This window comes from Strix uralensis, chromosome 2, assembly GCF_047716275.1.
Source record: "Strix uralensis isolate ZFMK-TIS-50842 chromosome 2, bStrUra1, whole genome shotgun sequence".
NCBI classification, from domain to species: domain Eukaryota; kingdom Metazoa; phylum Chordata; class Aves; order Strigiformes; family Strigidae; genus Strix; species Strix uralensis.
In genome coordinates this window covers 118,444,215-118,466,124 of record NC_133973.1, presented here as the reverse complement: position 1 = coordinate 118,466,124, position 21,910 = coordinate 118,444,215, and positions in this window count along the sequence as shown.

Genomic DNA, 21,910 nt, shown 5'->3' with positions numbered 1-21,910 from the left:
CTCTGCTCTGCCCTCCAGTCCTTCCTCTTCCAGAGGGACAGCTTTGGGGCTCTCCCTCCTCATTCTCACCACCACTCCCCCACAGACTTTCAGAAACTTAATTTGTTTTTGAAACTCTTCCAGATTTGACTGAAGTTGGCCAGTGGCTTCAGCAGTTATCAGGGGAGCCTGACACTGCAATCACATATGCTTGATTTTCTTAAAAAACCCAGGATAAATACCTTGCAGTTTGTTACTGCTGAGGTCAAGCAATAGCTCCACTATCCACCAGTTGTAGCTGGTTGTCAGATTTTTTATGGGTCAGCCATTATAGGCCATTACAGGAGCATGGCCACCCTCAGGCAGAATATTGAAGCTACCATAGCAAATATATTATCTTTTTTCCAGGAATTTTCCACATCACTGGGGTCTTCATAAGGGCTCTGTTGTATACCTAGAAAGAAGCCTTTATCCTTCCTGGTTTTATATCTCAGATTGCATTAGCAAGAAATGAGTACAGGAGGTAAAAGATTCAATCCCAGTCCTTTGGCCAAAGAACGACAGTTCAGTGATTAGAGCTTGGGAAGGATGTGATCATAAGCAAATCTAGTGTCCCCTTTTATTCTTTCTGAATATCATGAGATGTTGAAAGGATACACAAATGTGATGATTCTTAATGCCGCATGTTAGACCTCATATTTAAGAAAGAGGCAAAATGTAAATAGCTGTGTCAATATGTTGCATGGATGTTTAAATACCTTATTTCTATTTATGAAACAGAAATGGTACGTGTGCTCTGAAGGCAAGGATAAAACTCAGTTGCTGAACTTTTTATGATTTAACGTTAGACTATTACTTTTTGCGTTTTTGCAGGATTGCAAAATAATGAAGAAACATACACTATTTGAGAAACATATGTGCAGAAATATAGAGTATTTGAGAGACGTATGTACTGATATACAGTTCATAATAATGGATAAGCCTTACACCAAGGAGGACAGTTTTATTTGAAGTTCCATTATTTACTTTGCAGGGTGTTTTCAAAGATTTATATGGCTTTATTGGAAAAAAATTATTTTTATTTACATGGACAATATGCCTGTTCAGCATGTGTTAAGCAGTATTTTTTCACATTTTAGCACTGGTACTTAACTTCAGCCAGGATCTTAGCCAGTTTGTGACTAGAGGAGAGACAAGGAAAGGTAGTGGTAAAACAACGATGACTTTAGTGAACTGACAAACACTGTGGTTTGTCAGCCACTGACAAATATGAACAAGCTAGGACAATTTGTTTACATTTTACTTCGAGAAGGAGTACACTATAAATATACTGCTAGTACTGTGAAGTCATAAAGTTGTCTATACTTTTGAATGGCTATCTCTAAATAGCCAGTAAAGCATAAATTTGATTAAACAATGAGTGGGTAACCAGCAAGATTTAAATGTAGCACCATGGGACTGCATGGAGTCATTCAATCTTGTTTCTTTCTCTGCTAGTCTCCTTGAGCAGTGGTCTTCATCTTAAAACCTGTTAGATCTTTTTGCACCATGGCTGTAAACCTTCATGGCTGTGATAGTACACATTTTTATTTTCAGACTTTATCAAGCCAATTTATATCTTTTTGTTCTCAGTGCTGACAGTGCTGATTGGCTTCTGTTCCTGACCCAGATTCACCTCACCTATTTTCATACATCTGAGGTGTTTGGCCTTGACCACCCTTATGCTCAAAGATGAGAAAGAGGAAAGAGAAACCTCCAGAAGCCATTGTGTTAGACTTGTATGAGACACTATTATAGGCTAAGATTAATGGTTTTCTGGATTTCTCTTCACTGTATATAAAGGAGCCCTATATGACTTGTTTGTACTAAAATACTTAGCTTTTAGATGCCTAATCTAGGGTAGAGGAATCTTTCCTTGTGATAATATACAATAGTCCAAACATTATCTCCCAGGGTTTTAACAATAGAACCGATACTTTCCTAATTTCATTTGAAATGGCCCTTGGTACATTTTAGGTTTGCACTACCTTTGTCTTAGTTGCATTACATTGGCAACAGGTCCTGTGGATAGTTAGGATATTCAGAATGTTCTCCTCACATTTGGAACTGATGCCCTCCTAGTTTATTGCATAAATCTGTTTTATAAATCCTTAGGTACAGAGCGTACTATTTGTTACCATTACGTGTTATCCTATTTCAATTGCTTCACTCCTTAAGGTCATCTAGTTCTTCCTGTTTATTCAGATTCTCCTCCCTAATAAGAATGCTTTCCAAATTTCTGTTATCAGAAAATTTCATTAGCAAGCCAACATTTTTGTGGCAAGGTACTTCCCCACTTGCTAGTTGCCTTTAGTTGGTTCCTTGTGCACCTTACAATTCTTGTATTAATCTCCACTTATTCCAGATTGATTTTACAGAGGAAGATTGTATCTAATTTAATCTCTCAGAACGAGAGTTCTTTTGAATCTGGTACTTTCGGTAACCTTTTATCTCGTCTTCTATTTATCTCCATGTCTTTAATTATTCCCTTCATATATTTTGTTTTCAAGTTGTGCATGGTGTCGAGTTCAAACTATCAGGTTCCAAATGTCTAGATCATTCCTTTTCCCTCCATGTTAAGGACTATGCTTTCTACTTTCTTGGACTTTTTGGTATGATGGGTTTACCAGAATCCAATGCTATGTGTGCATTTTTATGTTCCAGTTTTCATAGCATAGTGAAAATGTTAGCAGAAGACAGATTGTCAGATTCTTCACCTGCCCACTCCTAACTGAATAACAAGTGGTGTTTTCAGTGCTTGGAACTGTGTCCTTTGTGGAGGCCACCACTTTCATGACCACATGCATGTTCCCATTTAATCATTGAGCAGATCTGCACTGTCAACTGCACTGAAAAGAAGGCAAGATACATTGTTCTGGGAAATATACAGATTATCTTGACTCTCTCAATGCAGAGTCAACAACTTCCTTCTCTCTTCTTTACTGTAGAAATACTTTTTTTTGGCCATTTGCTTTCATTCGCTTTGCAAGGTCAAACTCAACTTGCACTTTGACAATTCCCTTGTTATTCTGAGAGCTTTTGGCTTTCTGTACATCCTTTTTACTCTTGCTCCTGGTATCCTTCTAATATGATTATTCAATTTTTTAACTTCTTTTTTTTCTCTTTTACTTGCTGGGATGAAATTTCTGGGGAGTCCTCCCCTTTGCTCCTTGATTTATGCATAATCCAAATCTCAGTGATAACCATGCACCCCCTCTCTTCTTTGGTGTAGTTAGTATCCCAAACTTGGCTCCTCAGAATCCTCCTGATGCCTCACAGTCTCTATCAGCAGGTGAAGCACTCCCTCATGGGTGTAGGCACCCTAGCACTGGCATTTAGCTGGCATTTATCTCTGTCACTGGGGTCCCATCCCTCCTCCAGTCCTACGAAAATGTGAAGCAATGGATGGTATGCTCAAGGGTTCACTAGTCCTTTAGGCTCAAAGCCAGCATTTCTTCAGCTGTCTTATTGACATACCTAAACAGCCACCTCTGCTCTTATAATCTTTTGCTCCTTTGTTGTGCTGATCCCCCCCTCCCCAGTCCTTACCTTCTCATAAGCACCTCCTCCATGCAGTGGCCTCACTGTCTCTGAGGCTTTTTCTCTGTATGTGACTTCTCTTAGTTTGTGTCTTGGGACCTATCTCAAGGCAGTCTGCCAGCCCTCTGCCTCTGCCACTGTCTATCCACACACCAGCTTTTCCTAAGGGCATCCTTTAGACACAACCTGAAAATAGCTGGCCCATTTATTAAAACTTTATAAGCTGATGAGTTGTGGGGTTCATCATTCTTCTCTCCTAAACTGTCACATTTGAGTTGTTGACCTGCTTTCAAACTCCCATTGTATGTAAAACAGAATTGCCTCATGCTTGCTACTTTCCAAGCTAACTTCTATGAAAAGCTCTTCTGTCAGCCCAAAACATGACCAGCTGTGGCTGGTGGAGTGACTCCCTGGTGAAGAAATCTCTCCACTGTTCATTTGAGAAGATCTGAGTCGTCCAGGTGATAGGAACGTTTGTTCTTCGGTTTGCACCTGAAGGCTGAAATCTTTCTGACTTCAGCTTCATAACACACTTCTGGCGTGCTCTCTCTTTACAGTAATAATAGAGCTGCCTTATGTCATACCCTGGCCCCTGAGTGGCAGCTGGCACACCACTGCTCTTTGGATCCATTCTCTTAGAAACTTAAAGGTTTTTTCTTGTGAGCAGTCCTCAGTCACATGCTTCTAGTTCTTGCCCTTGTTGTGTTACGTCTCAGGTTTTTTGTCACTTTTCTTTCCTTTGTCTTCTCTTCTTTCTCTTATAGACTTCTTTCTGCTGGGGTTCCTGGGCCTGGTGGTTTCCAGTATTTCTTCAGCTGAGACAGGGTACATTTTCTTTCATCCTTGCACACCCATGTTCTCTTTCTTCCTGTTACACCTTTGCTTTTCCTGTACAACTAAAATTTGGTGTGTTTTTTTTTTTTTTTTTTTTTTTTAAAAGAGTGGTTTTTCTTTGTTACCTCAGTCACGTCTTTGCCCTAGTCTTCAAGATCATGTGCTTTAATGCTTGTCTTTCTCATTTACCACCCTGGCCTATGGGACCTTAGGTCTGAAAACTTTCAGCTGTCTATGAAACCTCCTTTCTTCTCTGTGTATTAAGCCCAAAGAAAGCAGTTGCAGGACCCGCAGCCATCAGCAGCTCAACCCAACCCCAACAGCTCACGCAGGGCCAGCCATGAACAACCTCTGCAGCAAAGTGCCCTGTGCACGGCTATGTCTTCCACCCAGATGTCGCCCATCTGAAAAGACTCCTGTGACTGGGAATGCCCCATCTGTGGGTGACAAGCCATGGTCTGCTACACAGACATGTCATTAATAGCACCCCGTGTGTCCCTCCTCGCAACTCTGTCCAGGGCCCAGGACCCCATTTCATCTCCCTGGGGCCATCAGTCCCTACCCCAGCAACACCAGAGCAATCTTGGTCTCCAGTCCTGTTTCCGGCACTGCCCCCAGCACAGACCTCAGACCTATCGTGTAGGCTGCCTGTCTCCTGGATGGGATGTTGAAGACTTGCCTCCAGCCTGTCTCTGGCCCCATGTCCTTTTGCTCCTGACTGGACTGTCAGGACATCACTGGCCATGGCTGGGGGCTGTTGGTGGACCCTGTTGCAGACTGCTTACTGTGTTCACCCCTGTGGGGCTGCACCCCGCTGGTGAGGGCACAGCCAGTCCCAGGGTTACCCCTTAACCCCCAGCTGCTCATCCCCTTGGAATCAACCAGCCCTGATGGTATAGTTACACAGAGACATCAAGACAGAAAACACTCCAAAGCCTTTTTATGGGAACCCCAGTTCCTTGGGAGGTGCCCAGCTCAGGGGGTGAGTCCTTCACTGTAGCCAGAGGCTGGGTGGCCTCTACCGAGCAAGCAGCATCCAAGACAGGCTGCAGCATACCTGTCCTCCACCTAGCCACAGGGTGAGGAGGAAGACTGTAGTCACAGTCCTCTCAACTGTGTGGTAGGGCATTGATGATTTGACAAGACACACAGCTGTGATTTTGCCTCATCCACCTCCTGAGCTCTCCAGAGGGAGCCCAAATCATCACGTGAAAGTTTTTTTTTTTGCTGAACTTTGGGAAAAGATTTCCAGGTTTTGAGTACCTCACTCTTGTTCCTCACTTTAGTTCTTGTGTAGTTTCTTTTGATGCCTCATTGCACAAGGTAAGAGGCAGGAGAGTAACGCATCACTCTGGAACCTGGCAGTCAAGTGTAAGCTTGCCGGTAACCAGGAGTCATATCCAACTTCAGTGTCAGAACAGCAGGGCCAGGTGCCACCACCTCCAGTCCTTTCCCTAGCTTTTTTAGTAGGCTTTTAGGCTATTTAGTCCTAATCATGATCATAACTCTGGCCTGACAGCCAGAGGGCAGGACTAGTTTTCAGGTGATGTGAATTCTGGTCCCTGCTCTACCCTGATTTTTCCCATCTGTAAGGAAGTGTAAGGTTACCAAATTCTTTGTAAGGCACGTTGAGACTGAAGTGCATTTTAATTTCATTAAATTATGCATCCAGATGTCTTTGTGATTTCACTTTGGAACTAAGCTCTGAAGCCTCAGGTCTGGTGTAGCAGTGCATAAGCAGCATTACAGTGTCAGAGAGTTGAGGGTACCGCTTTGTAAGGGAGGATGGCCATCCTCGCTGACCCCTTGCTCTTTGCCATCCACTCCTGACTTTTACCTTGAGCTGTCTCTGCCTCCTGTCAGAGCCCTCCAGTCCAAGTCACTAAACCAACCCTCAGACCTGGCCCATGGGAGAAAGAACTGAGAGCAGGGAGAGGAGATGTGGGGGGATAAACCACCTCCTTTCAGATATTTTACTATTTGTTCTGTCTCTATGTCAAGTGCATCATGATGGAAACTGAACTTGTTGAATCAGATTCAGTCCCAGTGAAGCTTTTTTTTTTTTTAAAATGTTTCTATCTCATTATTAGTGTTTTAAAGCTGCTATGACATGGTGTCTTTCATAACATTAATTTCAAGCTGTGCTGATATATGTATTACAATCTAAAGTCCATAATACAATTTCTCATTATAATCTGAAGTCCATACTATAATTTCTCTAAACAATTACACAAAGAGTTCCTCAAAGGAGCTGTCTGTTGTAAAAGAATCTGCAAAAGTTTATTTTTATTACTGCTGATTTTCTGGTTTATGTGTGTTTTTTTGTATTTAACGTTACAAATCCAGATGGTTTTCAACAGATAGTGGTGTAGTTAGTATGATTATGACATCAGTGCAAAAAGAGGGGATTAGAATTGAGTAGAGGAATAATTTAGTTTGTACTTTGTGTGCTGCATTTCAGTTAACACACATTAAACTCAAATACTTAAGAAGAAGTTGGAAAAAATGCTCCTTTGTGAAAAATCAGTATCTGTGCGTTATCTGTGGTCTCCTAGCTTCTGGGCCTTCAAGGTCCTCTACAAAAAAACCAAGTGAGATAAATGTCATATGCTAGATAGGTTTTGTTAGACCTTGGGTAATGAAGAAGCAAGAAAAATATTTCAGGATAGCTAAATAAAATAAAACTCTCCCAGGGTTTCTTCACACAAGAACCAGTTGTGATGCTGTGAACTGACTTCACTGAAGGATGGAGCAAATGGATAATCTCAGCTGTGAAAGGCATTTCTTATTTACACAGATATATTCAATAACAGCATAATGAACACAGAATATAGCTATGTAAACTAGTTTCTGCATAAAAGATATATTTTTTTTTTACTACTGTACTTTTTCAATATAAAAGGCTTACTCCAAGGTGTAATTTCTTTAAAGTAATGAACATGTATTGAAATTTGTCCTTCATCTTCTGACCAATGTCCCATTATGGTTACCAGATCTAAATATAGCACTTGCCTACAGTCAGGGAACATAGCAATTTTACAGGTTTTTATATATTTTCATTCTACTTTTCCAATTCGTTTCACCCTTTTCAGGCTTCTGACACCCACATTGTCAACCATGAAGCTTTGCACACATTTTTCTGTGAAAATAAGAACTTAGGTAAAATTCAGAAAAGTTATAGTCCATGTTCACTAAATTGCACAGATGTCAAATCTTTTTCTGGCAGTTATAAATTCACCATTTTGGGGTCTGGCAGCTTAATTAATATGTGTACTTTTATTATTTTATATATGGAATTATTTTCACTTTTATCCAGTACATGGTATACAATTAGGATTTTCATAAATCTGTAAAACTTATGAGGCGAGATTTATATGGCTATATAGCCTCACATTATTGAGTGTTTGGAAATCTTAGCAGTAAAAGGGATCTTCTGAAAACTCAGCTGATAAGACTTCAAAAAGTTGGAAAGATTCTCAATCTGGTTAAAAAAAATGCCAGAAATTTAGTAAATCAAGGGTACAAGGTAACTTGTTTAAAGTGAGATCTGTCTGCCTCTGTTATCATTACTATTTCCTGAGAGACAGTTTATGGAAGGTGGTTTTATGATACATTCCTGAAACACCTCCAGATTTCAAATATGCAATATAAACCACCTTATGAAAACTGCATAACTGGCCCTTGATTTATAAATAGTACCACACCTACTTTGGCTGTACAAAATTTTTAAGTCCTAATGTAGTCAGTTAGTAATAAAAACAAAGCTTAACACAGAAAGATTTGCTAAAGAACCAGATCATCAAGGGACAGGAAACCACCTTCTAGATTAAAGCGCGTTGCCTATTCCTAAGGTAATGGATGGAAGAACTTAGCACATTAGCAAGAATGGTTGGAGAAAACCCAAGAAAAATATTTCTTACCAAGGCATGTTGCGAACAGTTCCCTTAAAAGACTGTGCTTAAAAGGAAAAGATATTTGCAGTGTTCAACAATATCAATGGTTTATTAGCATCAAATGAAATAATTTCAATAAAGAATGGCCCCCTTTGATTCAGGTAATCACAAATATTTTTGTGCATACAGCCTGAATTGTAGAACTCTAGGACTATCTTCCACAGCACAGGAGATTTTCAGTCAGTGTTCTGCAAATACTTTTTGTATGAGAGTCACAGAAAATACCACACAAGACTTTTCAGGACAATCCACTTCAGCACGTAGTAACTGTCTACCTCCTCAAAATGGCAGTCTAACTGCACTTTGACCATGGAGAAAAAATCAGACTGATTTCTCCAAGATGTGCTTGTTACATTACCTGAACTTATTTTTTTTCTGGTCTGCTCACTTGAACTCCATTGTTTTCATATTTGAACTCTTGGTATTTTTCATATCATGTATGACATGCTGGTCTTTTTCTGGATCTACTGCTATACTGGTATAAAAAAGCCTTGAACATCTTTTTATGAGTCTCAGCAAGTTAGAGACAGTTATGCTGCGACAGCCTCAAGAGGTGCACATTTGGCATGCAGTTCTTCTTTCTTCTTCCAGCTTTAGAAAATCAAAGTCTATAATGTGAATCTGTATTTACAAAAGATGCTGTATTTCATTTCCTCATTTCCCACCAGTACTTTCACAGAAATCTCACTTGAACCAGATCAGTAAACATAGATCAGTGGTCTTGAAGGGAGTAGTCAAAAGAAAATTTTCATCTCTCGCAGATTATCTGACCTTTCAGCGCATAAATATTGTTGAACGTCTGGCCCTACTACACACTATGCCAGTTAGCACACCTTCATTCCTGGCACTAGCCTTCTCCTCCTTTGAAATAGTGGACTTATTTCTCTTATCTTGTTCAACTCTGTTGAATGTATGAACTTTATTTTCCTGTAGAAATATAAATGAAAATAGAAATAAGTGAAAATATATGCGAGTTAACAGTCAGGCCTCTGAGTGTCTTACTGGGGATGCCTGCACTGCACTCAGAGTGCTTCAGAACTACACCAAAATCCCAGGGTCCTCTGTAAATATTTGCTTACATTTTACTCTTTTCTTCATCACTGCAGTACTCCTGAGTACAGACTGAAAAGGACCCAAAGATATGTCCCTACCTAAAATGCAATAAAAACAAGGAAAGTCCACCCTGCCTTGGCAGTTCAGGTACTTCTGGTGGGGATTGATCTCACTTAAGTGTAGCTGTCTAAAAACTGGATGTCTGAGCTAAGCCAGTGCACTAGGATCTGCTTAGAGTCAGTGGAAGAAGGTAGGCACTGCCCAGTTCTTCCCGTCTAATTTAGGCTGTGGTTCCCTGAGAGGCAGTGAATGTTTTGATGGCTTATTGTTGCTGCAAGGGTAAGGTCCCTCCTTCTTCCACCCTCCTCTATCGCTCCTGGTCATCTTCTTGCTGTTTTCTTTGTGCTAGCTCATCAGGACCTTCTGTGAATGGTTTTACCAACCACTCTGGCGGAAAATCATTCAAGTAAAACAAGGGAAGGGAGACGAGTGCGAACAGAGAGGAACAGCAAAATGCCCTCTTTTTAGTGGAAGCAAGGTATTACACTGAGTCATCTGCCCGTGAAATTGTTGCCTGACATTTCTGCTGGGCTCAGAAATGGGATCATCTCTGGAATCAGAGAGTGTTTTGGTGACAAGGACAGTCTCGGGTCTAACTTTTGTTGTTCAGCTTTGATCAGAAAATTGATTAAAGGGATTTTATGGCATTTTATATTATTGTAACTCAGATATTTCTAATTCAAAAACTTCCCAGTTTGTGAAGAGACAAGCTCTCTCTGACAATCAGATCTACAAACCTAACAAGAGGAGTGAAAGCTAAACTAGTCCTGTTGTCTTGAACCTTCTCTGTCCCAGGACAAATGTTGCTCAGGCAAAACTCTCCTTTCAGATACTTGAGTTATGTCACCCTATCGTCTCCAGTTTGTACTTCTATCTCTCCACTCTGTGTGGGAGCTAGTGCTTGGCTTTGTAATGGTGTTAATGATGTATAGCTATCTTACCAGTATGACCTCTGCAGTGATAAAAGGAATAAAACATAGAAAAAGCTTCCCATTATCACTAATGGAAGAAGACATGTCTCTGAATACATGCATGGGGAAGATAAACAGAGTGAAAAGGTGCTGATTTTACAGTCATTTCTTGGAGTAGAATTCTGCTTTAATGCATTTCCCCCATAGCAAAAAGTTTTAAATAGAGAATTCATGGGATTTCAAAGGACAAGTTTCTAACATGGCTAAGGAGCACAGACAATAACAAGGTAGCCTTGCCTACAAAATAATTTCTGCACTTTGTATCAATGGTGAAAGATCAAGGATGTAACTTCTTCTAGCTCATGAATTATGCATGTACACAATAAGAGATTTTCCAATCTTGATTCTGTCAGCCTCAGATAGATAATTAGAAATAAGCATTTTTAATTTCTGTGTCTTTGCTATTCCTTTTGTTACACTTGGAGATCTGGAAGAGCAATACAATGTTTTAGCACTGGAGCAGCTAACAAATTGTTTACACATGCCTATTCAGTTACCAGTGAAAAAAATGGATGCAGGAAAAGAAGGCAAAAAATATGTATGGGTGTAACAGAGCTTTTTGAGTAAGACATTCCAATCAGACTGCTGTGATGCAATAGTAATGAAGCAGGGGATAAAATTTTGTGGAGTGTTTTAGCTGCATAAGCAGGAATGTTGCAGCTTTCAGTGGAAGAACAAATATTGAACTACATAGTTCTTTTATGAAGCCCATTCTTTGTCAGTTGATATAATCAAGGGTTTATCAGAATATTCTAGTATTGTTCACATGAGTTGTACATCAGGCAAGGAGGTGTAAGCACAAAGCGACATGGTAGGGAAGTGAGCTGGTGCATCATGGCTATACTCAAATTTTACAGTGGTACAGCAGCACTTTTTTTTCATTTGTTTTCTAGATGAGTAGGTTGTTCTGACTGTTTTCAGATCCCAGATCACCTTCAAATCTTTTAAGAATGGGATGAAATGATTATGGTGAAGTTTATTGATTTGACCTACCGTAATGGTATGTTAATCACAGGTATGTTCAGCTAAGGAGTCGACCTGGGTCTGAGATCTGGCTGGAGCCCAAGTTCATCTCCTGCCCATGCTTTGTGGGTGTACATCTGTGCTCAAGTGTAAATTTTAGACCAGAACTGGGCCTGCTGCTCCTTGGCAGAGATCCAAGGCAGATCTGCTGTGTATGGCCCTGTGCTTTCCAGGAAGTATGGGATTTTATAACGGGCTGCCCTTACAACCCATGAGTTAAGAGGAATGTACTGTCCTGTAGGTTTGGATTTGAGAAGGGCAAAAATAACCTCCTAAAGTGGTAAAAAGTAGTTACCATCTGAACCACAACACAACATGGCATTGATGTCACCATAGGCAAACTGAATGGAATTAAGAGATGATCGAATCAAAGACTATAGGTATAATCTGTATTTATGCATAGGGGACTTAGAAGCCTGGTTACCTATTTAGTATGATTTAAGGATTAAAGAGTGCAAGCATCTTGGCAGCTGATACAACTAAACCCAAATTCAGAGAGGGTGCTCCATGGTGTTGCAGTCTTTGCTATGTGGAAGGAAAAGGTATGGTGTTCCTGGCAGAGTCCCATACTATCTGACCAGCTTCTTTTAGATATTCCACACTTAGAGGGCGTAATGTTTAATATCAAATTAGCTATCTGAAGATTGTTGATGTTACATGGGGTTTCTGATTTAGAAGAATGATACAAAATATTCTGAAAACACAATACTAATGTAAGTCACATTTAGCAAAACATAGCAATTGAATCCACAGTTCAGTCAGAATACCAATGTGATTCCCATTACTGGTCTATAATACACTCACTGCATTATCTATGTCAGGGGAAGTTCAGATTGGACATTAGGAAAAAGTTCTTCACTGAGATCATGGTCAGTCCCTGGAACGGGCTCCCCAGGGAACTGGTCATAGCACCAAGACAGTCAGAGTTCAAGGAGCGCCCCGGATGATGCTCTTAGTCATATGGTTTAGTTTTAGGTAGTCCTGCAAGGAGTTGGGAGTTGGACTTGATGATCCTTATGGATCCCTTCAAACTTGATATAATCTATGATTCTGTGATTCTATGGCTCACTGTCACGACTCTGGGCATCCCCACTCACTGGGAAGGAACAAGTGTGTTGAAGCCAGTTCAAGCCCATTGTTCTCTTTGAAATTCTTCTGTTAGCTGTTTAGTTTTTATACTCTGTATTAGGCTCACTCCCCCCATACTGGTCTGGATAACTCAGGGAGACATTTACACCCCTAGTTGATCCACTCAACTATTGATATCTATTTATCTAAAACAAAGGTCCCCTCCACATTTCTCAGGCTGTGACTGTGCTCAGAGCCACCCTCTGGGCCTGAGGATACTTGGCACTAAAGGGCAGATACAGATGTGGTTCTGCTCTCTTCTCCTCTACACCTGGAGAGCTGCTTTCTTGCTCCCTCCTGGGAATGGTCCCTGACTCACATTCACTCCCAAACTGGGCATTTTTTTGGGATAGCTAGGTGCCACGGGCTGAACCCATATCAGAGACCTGCTAACAATTTAGCAGGTTGGACAACTGAAATGTGTTACACAACGATGTGCTTTTGACCTATTTCAGTTGCTGGTGTAGATGCCCTTATAGGCTTACAGAGGTATTTAGATGCCCTGGGAATCAGTGAGGAATATGTTGCTGAATATCTTCAGACATATCTGAGCTTGAAGTACTTCTGATTTTCAGCTGCACCCTGATCCCACACTGAGGGAAGCCCTATGTGGGCACAGTCCCACTGCCTCTTTCCATTTTCCTTGTATGTTGTATTTTCATGGACAGGAACATAAGCAAGTGCCACAGAGACAAAACGCTCCTAGTTCCAGCAGGTCCATGGTCTAGGTGACCAGGAGATTGCCTGGCACAGGGCACAGTCACAATGTCAGCTGAATGAAGTTGCAGCCTATGTAGATTTGGCCTTTAGAGAGGTTTGAGTGAACACAAACATAAACCATTTAATGTCTGTTATTTTCTTGGACTTCAAAAAATGTTCTTCTAACATTCACAGGTGGACTCATTTTACACACAGATCTATCAAAATAAAAAAGATGCCACACTAAAGATATTGGAGGATGGCATCATGTGGACCATGTTTATTTCATTACAGACAGAATAATTGACTCTGTTACTGTCCATTGCATATTATTAATGCAATAAGAATGCTAACTAGTAAGTGAAGGATTTTTGTTTGACAGCATGCTGTATAACCTCTTTCCAGACTAAATAAAATGATGGCAGTTGGGCTAGCTGAAGTTACTTTGCCTTGTTATATTTTTTTGCATGATTCTCTCTTGTTAGCAATGAAAGTGCAACATTACAGTAACATTTCCTTTTCCCATTACTGTCACATAAAGACAATATGCTAGAAAAAATGCTAATGGAGCCATTTTAACACCATCTCTGTGTAATATGGTGCCTGCCTGTTCACACTCACTTGTAATGTGCATAGGCAAAATAACAGCTCATATTTTTAGGTTTATGAATAAAAAAAATTAGAGATATTGCACATGAGGACATGCCCAGTATTCTTTTATAGTCTGGAAGGGGGTCTCTGTGCCCATATATATTAAAGTGTGCACCTGCCTTCAATAAGCCGACATCAGGATATGCAACTGAACTGTATGCCAAATTTGCCTTGTAAAGCAAGTGTAAAAAGAGCAGACTTTTGCTCTGAAAAAAAAAAAAAGTAAGTATTATTAAAGGAAAACCATGGTTGAGCAGTTTTAGTTGAGATCTGGGAGAAGAAATTGTTTGAGTGAGGCCAATGGAACAATGGAAGAAAAAACCCAGTAATTGACCAGAAACATAATGGACTTTTTTCATTTCTTGTTCTGGAAAATCACAGAAAATATTTCAGGGCAGCTCAGCTTGTCATGGGCTTTTGTGCAGATCCTTCCAGTTTTCCAGATATGTCTTCTCTGCTGGAGTGACTGACCATGTTTGCTTAGTCCATATTTGAGAGGAGGACTGCACCCATCTTGCACCTGCTTTTTGGGGCTGCCTTTTGGGCTGCTCTGCCTTGCACATTTGCAGGGACCAGAGAAGGAGGGAGTCTGAGGATGGCCAACAAGAATGCTATTCCAGCAGGGATCACAGCCCTGATCATCATTTTCATTGCACATCCATTACTGTCATAATTTCCAATACTGCAACTGAGAGAATAATTTGGTCTTACATGATCCTGTAGAAGGGTTCTTCAGATAAATGAACTAGTAACACTGAACTTTGGCTGAAGCAAAACACTGGAGGCTGTCCAGCAGACTTTGATGCACTACAGGCTATTTTATTCCTTGCTTGGAGCCTGTCAGCCACCCTACGCAGAGATGCATGTAGTAAATGAGCTACCAGCAAAGGTCATAATCCTCCTGCAAAGAGCAACATGGACTGTGTGCAGGAGCTGAACAGAGCATGAAGTGGTCCTGCTATGAGTTATCCATGGGAGGTGGAAGAAAATGTCACCAAGTAGTTGCAAACTGTGGGGGTTACATGTTTATTTGTGTTTTTCACGCTGCAGTGTCTGTTTGTAGGCAGATGCTTCTGTAAGCTGCAGGAGCTGATGAGTGAAGGGGGAGCAAGGGGAGGAGGAAAGCAGGGGTCTTTCAGGGAGTCAGGGCTCAGAGACAGTGTGTGGTGTTCATGGGGCCAAATGTTGATGTCTACATATGAGCCTTGATTCTTTTTCTGAGTGAGAGAGAAACATACCTGGCCAATTTTAGATGTCTTATGTATGAGAGGAATAGCTTTCTGGCAATGCCTGTGCTTCTCCCATGACTGTGGCAGGTGGAACTGGCTGAGATGGAAAGACCGGCACCATGACAGGAGAGAATCCAGCCATGTGTGGCCTATTACCTTTATTATAGAGTATGTGATGGTTTTGCACATTTCAGAACTGCTGTGGGATGTGGAACATAAAGAATATGGGGATCCTTGGGTCATCTCTGGGTTCATACCAAACTAGTGGGCAAGAGCAGAGTCCTGATGCCTCAGAGCTGAGCTTGGTTACACAAAACAACCTCAGGTACAAGAGAACAGTGCTATATATTGAAACCTGATGCGTGTGATCTCTTCATCTGCTCTCAGGATTAGAGGGTTGTTATTAAAGTCAATTTCAAGTGGAATAATCCAGTATCCATTATGCCAAGCAGTTATGTGAACACAACAAACTTCTGAAATTTGGGGACTGCAGACCCCAAAGACTAATTTCTATGATCCCAAGTCTAGATGCTGCTTATAACTATAAATCCAGAAAATCTTCATGGGAACTGTGATCTACTGAATTTATGGAGCCACCTGCTCTGCCTGCTGCTCCCTCCCGCTTTGTGTAATCAAGTGGGATAATCAGTGTGTGAGCTCAGAAAAGCTGTACTCTGCACTGCCTGACCCTCCACTTGCATAAGCTCCAGTAGGATAAGGCTAATTGTGGAAAGTAGAGTAGCCCTTCAGTACTCTTAAATTCTGCTGCGACTAAGCAGTTTGTCAGCAGAGGCGAATGGTCCATGTCCCAGGGCCTTTGAGATTCACTGGAGAATGTGGGTTGCTGCAGTCAGTGGTGTCTTCTTGGATTACCCCAGAAGTCTTTCTTCAGCCTCTTGTGATTTTGTTTTCAGACATCTGATCCAATTTTTGTCTCCTGTTGGCTCCACAGATTTAAAGATCACTTTTGAAAACTTCTATCTGTCTTCTGACATGTATCTGACCAGTATGTACAGAAAAGGAGCTGTGCCTTTCAGGACTCAGGACCAAAATGGGTTCCTGTTGCAAGAGCATCCAGAGCACATTTTGATACAGATTCTGCTCTTTTAGAAGCCTGTGAAAAGATTATAAAAGGAGAAGGAAATTGATTTTGAATTTTTCATTATAAGAAAAAAAACCCTATTAATACTTGGATGGTTTAAACCTTTGTGGCAGCTGAGTTTTTTGTGCATTTTTGGATGGTTTAAACCTGCTCTTACATTTAGACACCCCAGTTTCACATGGGGCAGTTGTGGAGCAATGGGTGCCTGGGAGCCCTGTGGTGGTAGGCGGGTGAGCTCCCATGGGAGGAGGAGTGCTGGCGATCTGCAGCGGGGGACAGGCTGGCTCTCCTCAGCCCAGCCAGGGACCAGCAGGGACTATCAGTACAAGTGGTGGGCTGGAGAGTGCTGTGGTTGAAAATCTGAAAAACTGCCCTCCGGGTGCATGTAGTAAGTCATGGTTTACAGTCTGTGTACAGAAATATTGTGTACTTCAATTCTGACTCCAACTCTGATTCTTGCTGCAGCTTTGGGTAAGTAAACTGCATGGAGTCAAGGGAGGAAAGGATTCAAAAGCACTGTCTTTGTTCCCATTGAATTCAGTGGTCAACATTTGAGGCTTGGTGAGCCTTATGGCCTCTCCATCAGTTCCTCTGTCTGTAGAAAAGAGTTCAATTTATGAACTGAGTTGAGTCCTGTGAGAAGTGCTGTGTAAGTGATGAGCACTATTAGAGCAAGTTTCCCATCTCTGCTGATGCCCACATGCAAGGTTGTTTTTGGTTTCAGTGCAGTGAGACTTACACCAGTGTGCTTTTGTGCTTACAAATGAGAGGAACTGAAGAAGTATGTACTTGCTTGGGCTGATGCAGTGTAAGCTCTGGCAAGAACAACTGCGCAGCATCACACAGTGGGAATGACACAGTTTCCAATGGAAAAGTAAAATTGTAGTTAAACTCTGCTGTTGTTAGGTCTAGTATCCTAGATGCAGCAGCAGAGTAGTGGAGCAGTGGTATGGGTGAGAGACACAGAATGGTTCATATGTTAAGAAAAAAGGTTGCAAAGCAATAAAAAGTTTGCAAGCTTTGAAAAGTACCTGATTTTTTTGCTCAGTATTGTTTTATTTGCTTTCAAATGGTCTTTTCCACTGTAAAGCATGTTTCAGAGAATAGTGGCCAGACTCCAGGTTCTAAAACTGATGATATCAGCTCTTCAAAGCTGCCAGATCAGAAACATAAAGATATACATAAAGGGTTCATTTCAATGAGAGCTTATTCATTATTTTCAAAGCAAAGGAACTTTTCCTCCTACAAAAAATTCTCTTTCATTAAAATGTTTATACTGTGGTGTGTATATGAGGGGCTGTCCTTTGAACACATTTCTGTGGCCTACAGCATAGAAGAATTAAACTGGCATTTAACCAGTAGATTAAATGTAGGCAGGACCCCTCTCTAATGTGTAATGGTAGATAAGCAGGTGGATGCAAGATAAGAATTAATATCTGTCTGCTATAAGAATAGCAAGTAGAGTAATATTTCCCTAGAAGAGTTCACTGAAGACTTAAGAAGGACAACAAATGACCTAAGCCTTGTCCCCTCCTTTATCTCTGCCTTCCCCAAATCAATATTGTACTTCACGTACAAGGAACACAGTATTTCATATCTGAAAATCTGAAATAATCTTGCAAATAGTTTATTTAGAAAAGATCACCTGTCTCTCAATGCATATTTTGTACAAACTAAAAATACTACATGTGAGTAATTGTAAACAGAAAATATTAATACTACTACAATCAACAGTAAGGAATTAATTGTAGTGCCTGGGAATTTCTCTCAGGAGTCATCCTGCTAGCAACTGTGTGAACAAAGAGAAGAAAAGTCAGCTTCACCCCAGAGAACTTGTTGCATGTTTTACTGGAACGGAACTGATCGACAAATGCGGGCAAGAAGGTGAGAAGAAAACGGTCTAGTGGTGAGCACTGATCATGGAGCCATCAGCCACTCTCATGGCACATAAGACAACCGGCTGCTTTTCTTCATGAAGGCTGAGGACCAGATAGATGTTCACGGGCCCTGCAGGGAGTGCTTTGGATTACATAGTTTGTTTTTCAAACTTCTTTTGGAAAGTGCTGAAAAAGTCAGTAAAGATGTTACTCTTCCATGAACAGGGGAGTCCATAAGGTTGTCTCCATTGTATATGGATATAACAGAGAAAAAAATTGCCAAGTTTTAACAAAACAAGAAACGGGCCAGTTAACAGTCAGGCAAGATCAGACACTCACTCACAGATAAGGCAGAAGATACCAATTCTGGGTAAGTATTTACTGTCAAACCCTGTACAAAAACCCAGGCAGTGGGGTTGGAACAGATGTCAACAAGTCAGCTAGTCCACTCCCTTGCTCAAAGTCAGCACCAATTCACTTAATTTTTTCTTGCAGATACTTGTCCAACAAGTTGAGTAATTCCAGTGATAGGATGGCACAACCTTTGAAAGTAATCTATTGTAGTTATTAACGATCCACAACAATAGAATTTTTTTCAGAATTTCCTCTGCAGAAATTTATGATGTCTCATGTCCTTGTTCAGATAAAATAGCACTAATTCTTCTACTTCTGTGGACAGATCTCTGATCACAATCTACCCAAAAACTCATGTTTTCCTTGAAAAGTGATAGCCCAAACTGGACACAGACTCTGCCTGATGCCTTTCCAGTGTCAAGAAGGGTGGGAGAACGACTTCAGATGCCTTGGAGTGATCCCTTCTGCCAGTACGTCCAGAGTGAGGTTTGGGTTTTGGCAGAAATTCAGTGTGGTGACTCATGATCTGCTTTTGCCTTCCTGTAACCATGCTTTTCTTTCATTCTCTATTTGTACTTATCTAATTGGTTATTTCTACCTACCTACAAAACTTTGTAATTGTCCTTATTTAATCACATGATGATCTTTTGCAATCTGTATTGAGTTTCTGAGAAAATCATTCTGGACTTTAGTCCCATCCCTAATTGAGCTTCCAGCTCTTTACAGCTGTTTTTACCTGTAGGTAATTCAGATACACATTATACATATTAGTATATCAACGTATCTGCATCTCTTTTGTGTATATATGTTTACTCCATCATCCAAGTCATTCAGGAAGGTATTTGGTAATACTGAACCATATTCAATGCACCTTTTTTTTTTTTTTTTTTTCACGGTGAACCACTGAAAATTGCTCTGTGTCTGGTTCTGCATTTGGTGAACTATAACACTTAAAAGTAGAGCACTTCTGAGCTTACTTATGGGAATGCCATATTAGGCAGTGTCAAAAGCTTTTCTAATGTCAAGCTATATGTCAACTAATGTTAAGCTATCTGACATTTACTATTTGTCTTCTTTCCCCACGTTTCTTCCCTCATCTGAAAAATGTCTGTCTGTTGTTGCAGGAAATGACATTAGTTTTGCAGGGCTGGAAGTTTACAAATACATGTCTGCCGCTACTACTTTCTTTTTTTTTTTTTTTTTTTTTTTTTTAGTTTTTTCTTTCTTTGGTGTATTCTTAGGAAATTATTTGTTCCATTACTGCAATGGGACTTAAAAGCTGAACTGGCCTATTATTTCCAGGCTGCCCTTTTGCATCTGTTTGAAAAATAGGCCCCGTGTTTGCCCTTTTCCAGTCACCTGGAAAATCACCAGTCCTCTACAGCTTTCCAAAGATAACTGATAATGTGTCAGAAATTGTATGAACCGGTTTTCCAGACATCTTTTGGTGACTTTCACACGGCCCATTGATTTACAAATTACCAAAGTACTTTTAATTCCTTATTTTAACCATTTTTTAAAAATTTTGTGAATTGTAGTTGTGGCAGCTGCCATTTTAGTGACAACAAAAAGCAAAAAGGCATGAAAAACTTGGCCTTTCTTGGCATCATCTGTGGAATGCTTTCCTTCTCTGCTGAACCACCTCTTCCAAGTTCTTCCTCTTATATTAAAGTACCTATAACATAATTTACTGTTATTTCTCATGTTCCCTGTTTTCATATTCAAATCTATCAAACATGTATTCCTGCAAACCACAAATTTACCTATATTGTTATGAGCTGTGATGTGTTAGTGGATTCTAGATTATATTGTTACTTTCCCTCATCTGTAATTAGTATTACTTTGATGTGTACCTGTTTCAGATGGTACCAAAAGAAAATTGTCAGTAGTAGAGCTCTTTCATATCTGAGCTGATTGCTAAAGTTTTGGGTTATGGTGCAACTTGGTGTATGTTGGGCCTTCTGGAAACATAAGTTCTTTTGCTGTATTTAGGTAACCATTGCCTCATCTTTCTACGTAACGTCTGTCTTTACTAAAACCACATCCCCTGGTTGTTGCTCATGTTACAACTAAACATGGATTTGGTGCCGTTTGCACTTTCCTGTTTAGGAATAATTTTTAAGGATTTTTTTCTTTCTGCAACTGGAGGATTACTGAGCCCATACTTTTCACTTTGTGGAACTGCTTTCCTCTACTTTTTTGTGGGTTATCTGTCAGATTGCTGCTGTAGAGTGTATGCTCTATCCCTGTCTCCCTGCGTGCTGCTTTCTGATGAGGTGTGCCTGCACTGCTGCAGTAACCTGCAATGACAGCTCCTCTCATTGGGAGAGACCTGACATTTTGTACCTCCTGGTCCTTCTGGCCTTGGCAGTTGTAAAGACTTGACTGGACATCTTGGATTATTCCTTGATAGTCTAGTTTAGTGGCATCATTAACAATCATAAAGGTTGCTCTGCGTGTTTGGAGGCTGCTACTTCAGCACATCTGGCCTCAGTGAGTTACGTGAACCTCTGGGAAACTCAAATTCTGTATGTCAGTGAGTTGGCAGGTGAGTTTTGAAATTGCAGTAGGGTCATCTGATATGAGAATCCTTGGCTCTAGGATGAGATTTATGAGGCAAATGCAATATTGCAGAAAGCTTTCTAAGATTTAATACAGTAAGAGAGACCTGGGTAACCTGTCTTAGCATTTATGACCTCGGAGTATATAAAACTTAGCGGCCCCTTCTTAAAGAAAAGCCGTTTCACATTTTACACTGGAAGTGTTTGGCATGGCATTAGTTTTCTTCTTTATGCGTGGAAGACTCTGCTAATAGCTGTACAGTGCAAGCCGGCAAGGCTGCTGTGTGGCATTCTGGGCAATGAACTGAGGAAGCAAAATGTGACACAGAGAGGTGCAAGGAAAACGGGGAGGTGGGAAGTGAAGAGGCAAAGAGGAACAATTGTCCTAGAAAATCTGTTTTTTCTTTTTAAAGACACATACACAATATCCACGTCCACCAGCGGCATGGAAATAGTGAGCAAGCAAGGCAAAGGAGTTCTACAGGGGCTGAGGAAATACTACATTTATAGGGAAAAGAAAGCATAAAATTTTCCAATTTGCCTTTAAAGAAAGAATTTGTCTATAAACTATGAAAGGTACAGCTCACCAGATGTTTTGTAACAATTGGTTATGTATTAAAATGTAAGCTACTGTTTTAGTCTTTGAAATAAGAAATAAAATGACTTCTGATTGTTTCTGATGTGCAACAGCATCAACATATGTTTTCAATGAATAGGAAATAATGGGTTCTGCAGTTTTGCTGAAATTGTTACTTTGTTGCAAATTTCAAAGACATTTGTTGCCCTGTTCATGAAATATTTGTATTTCTCCTTATGTCAAAGGAACAGTATTCAGTCTTTGTCCTGCTTTCCCCATT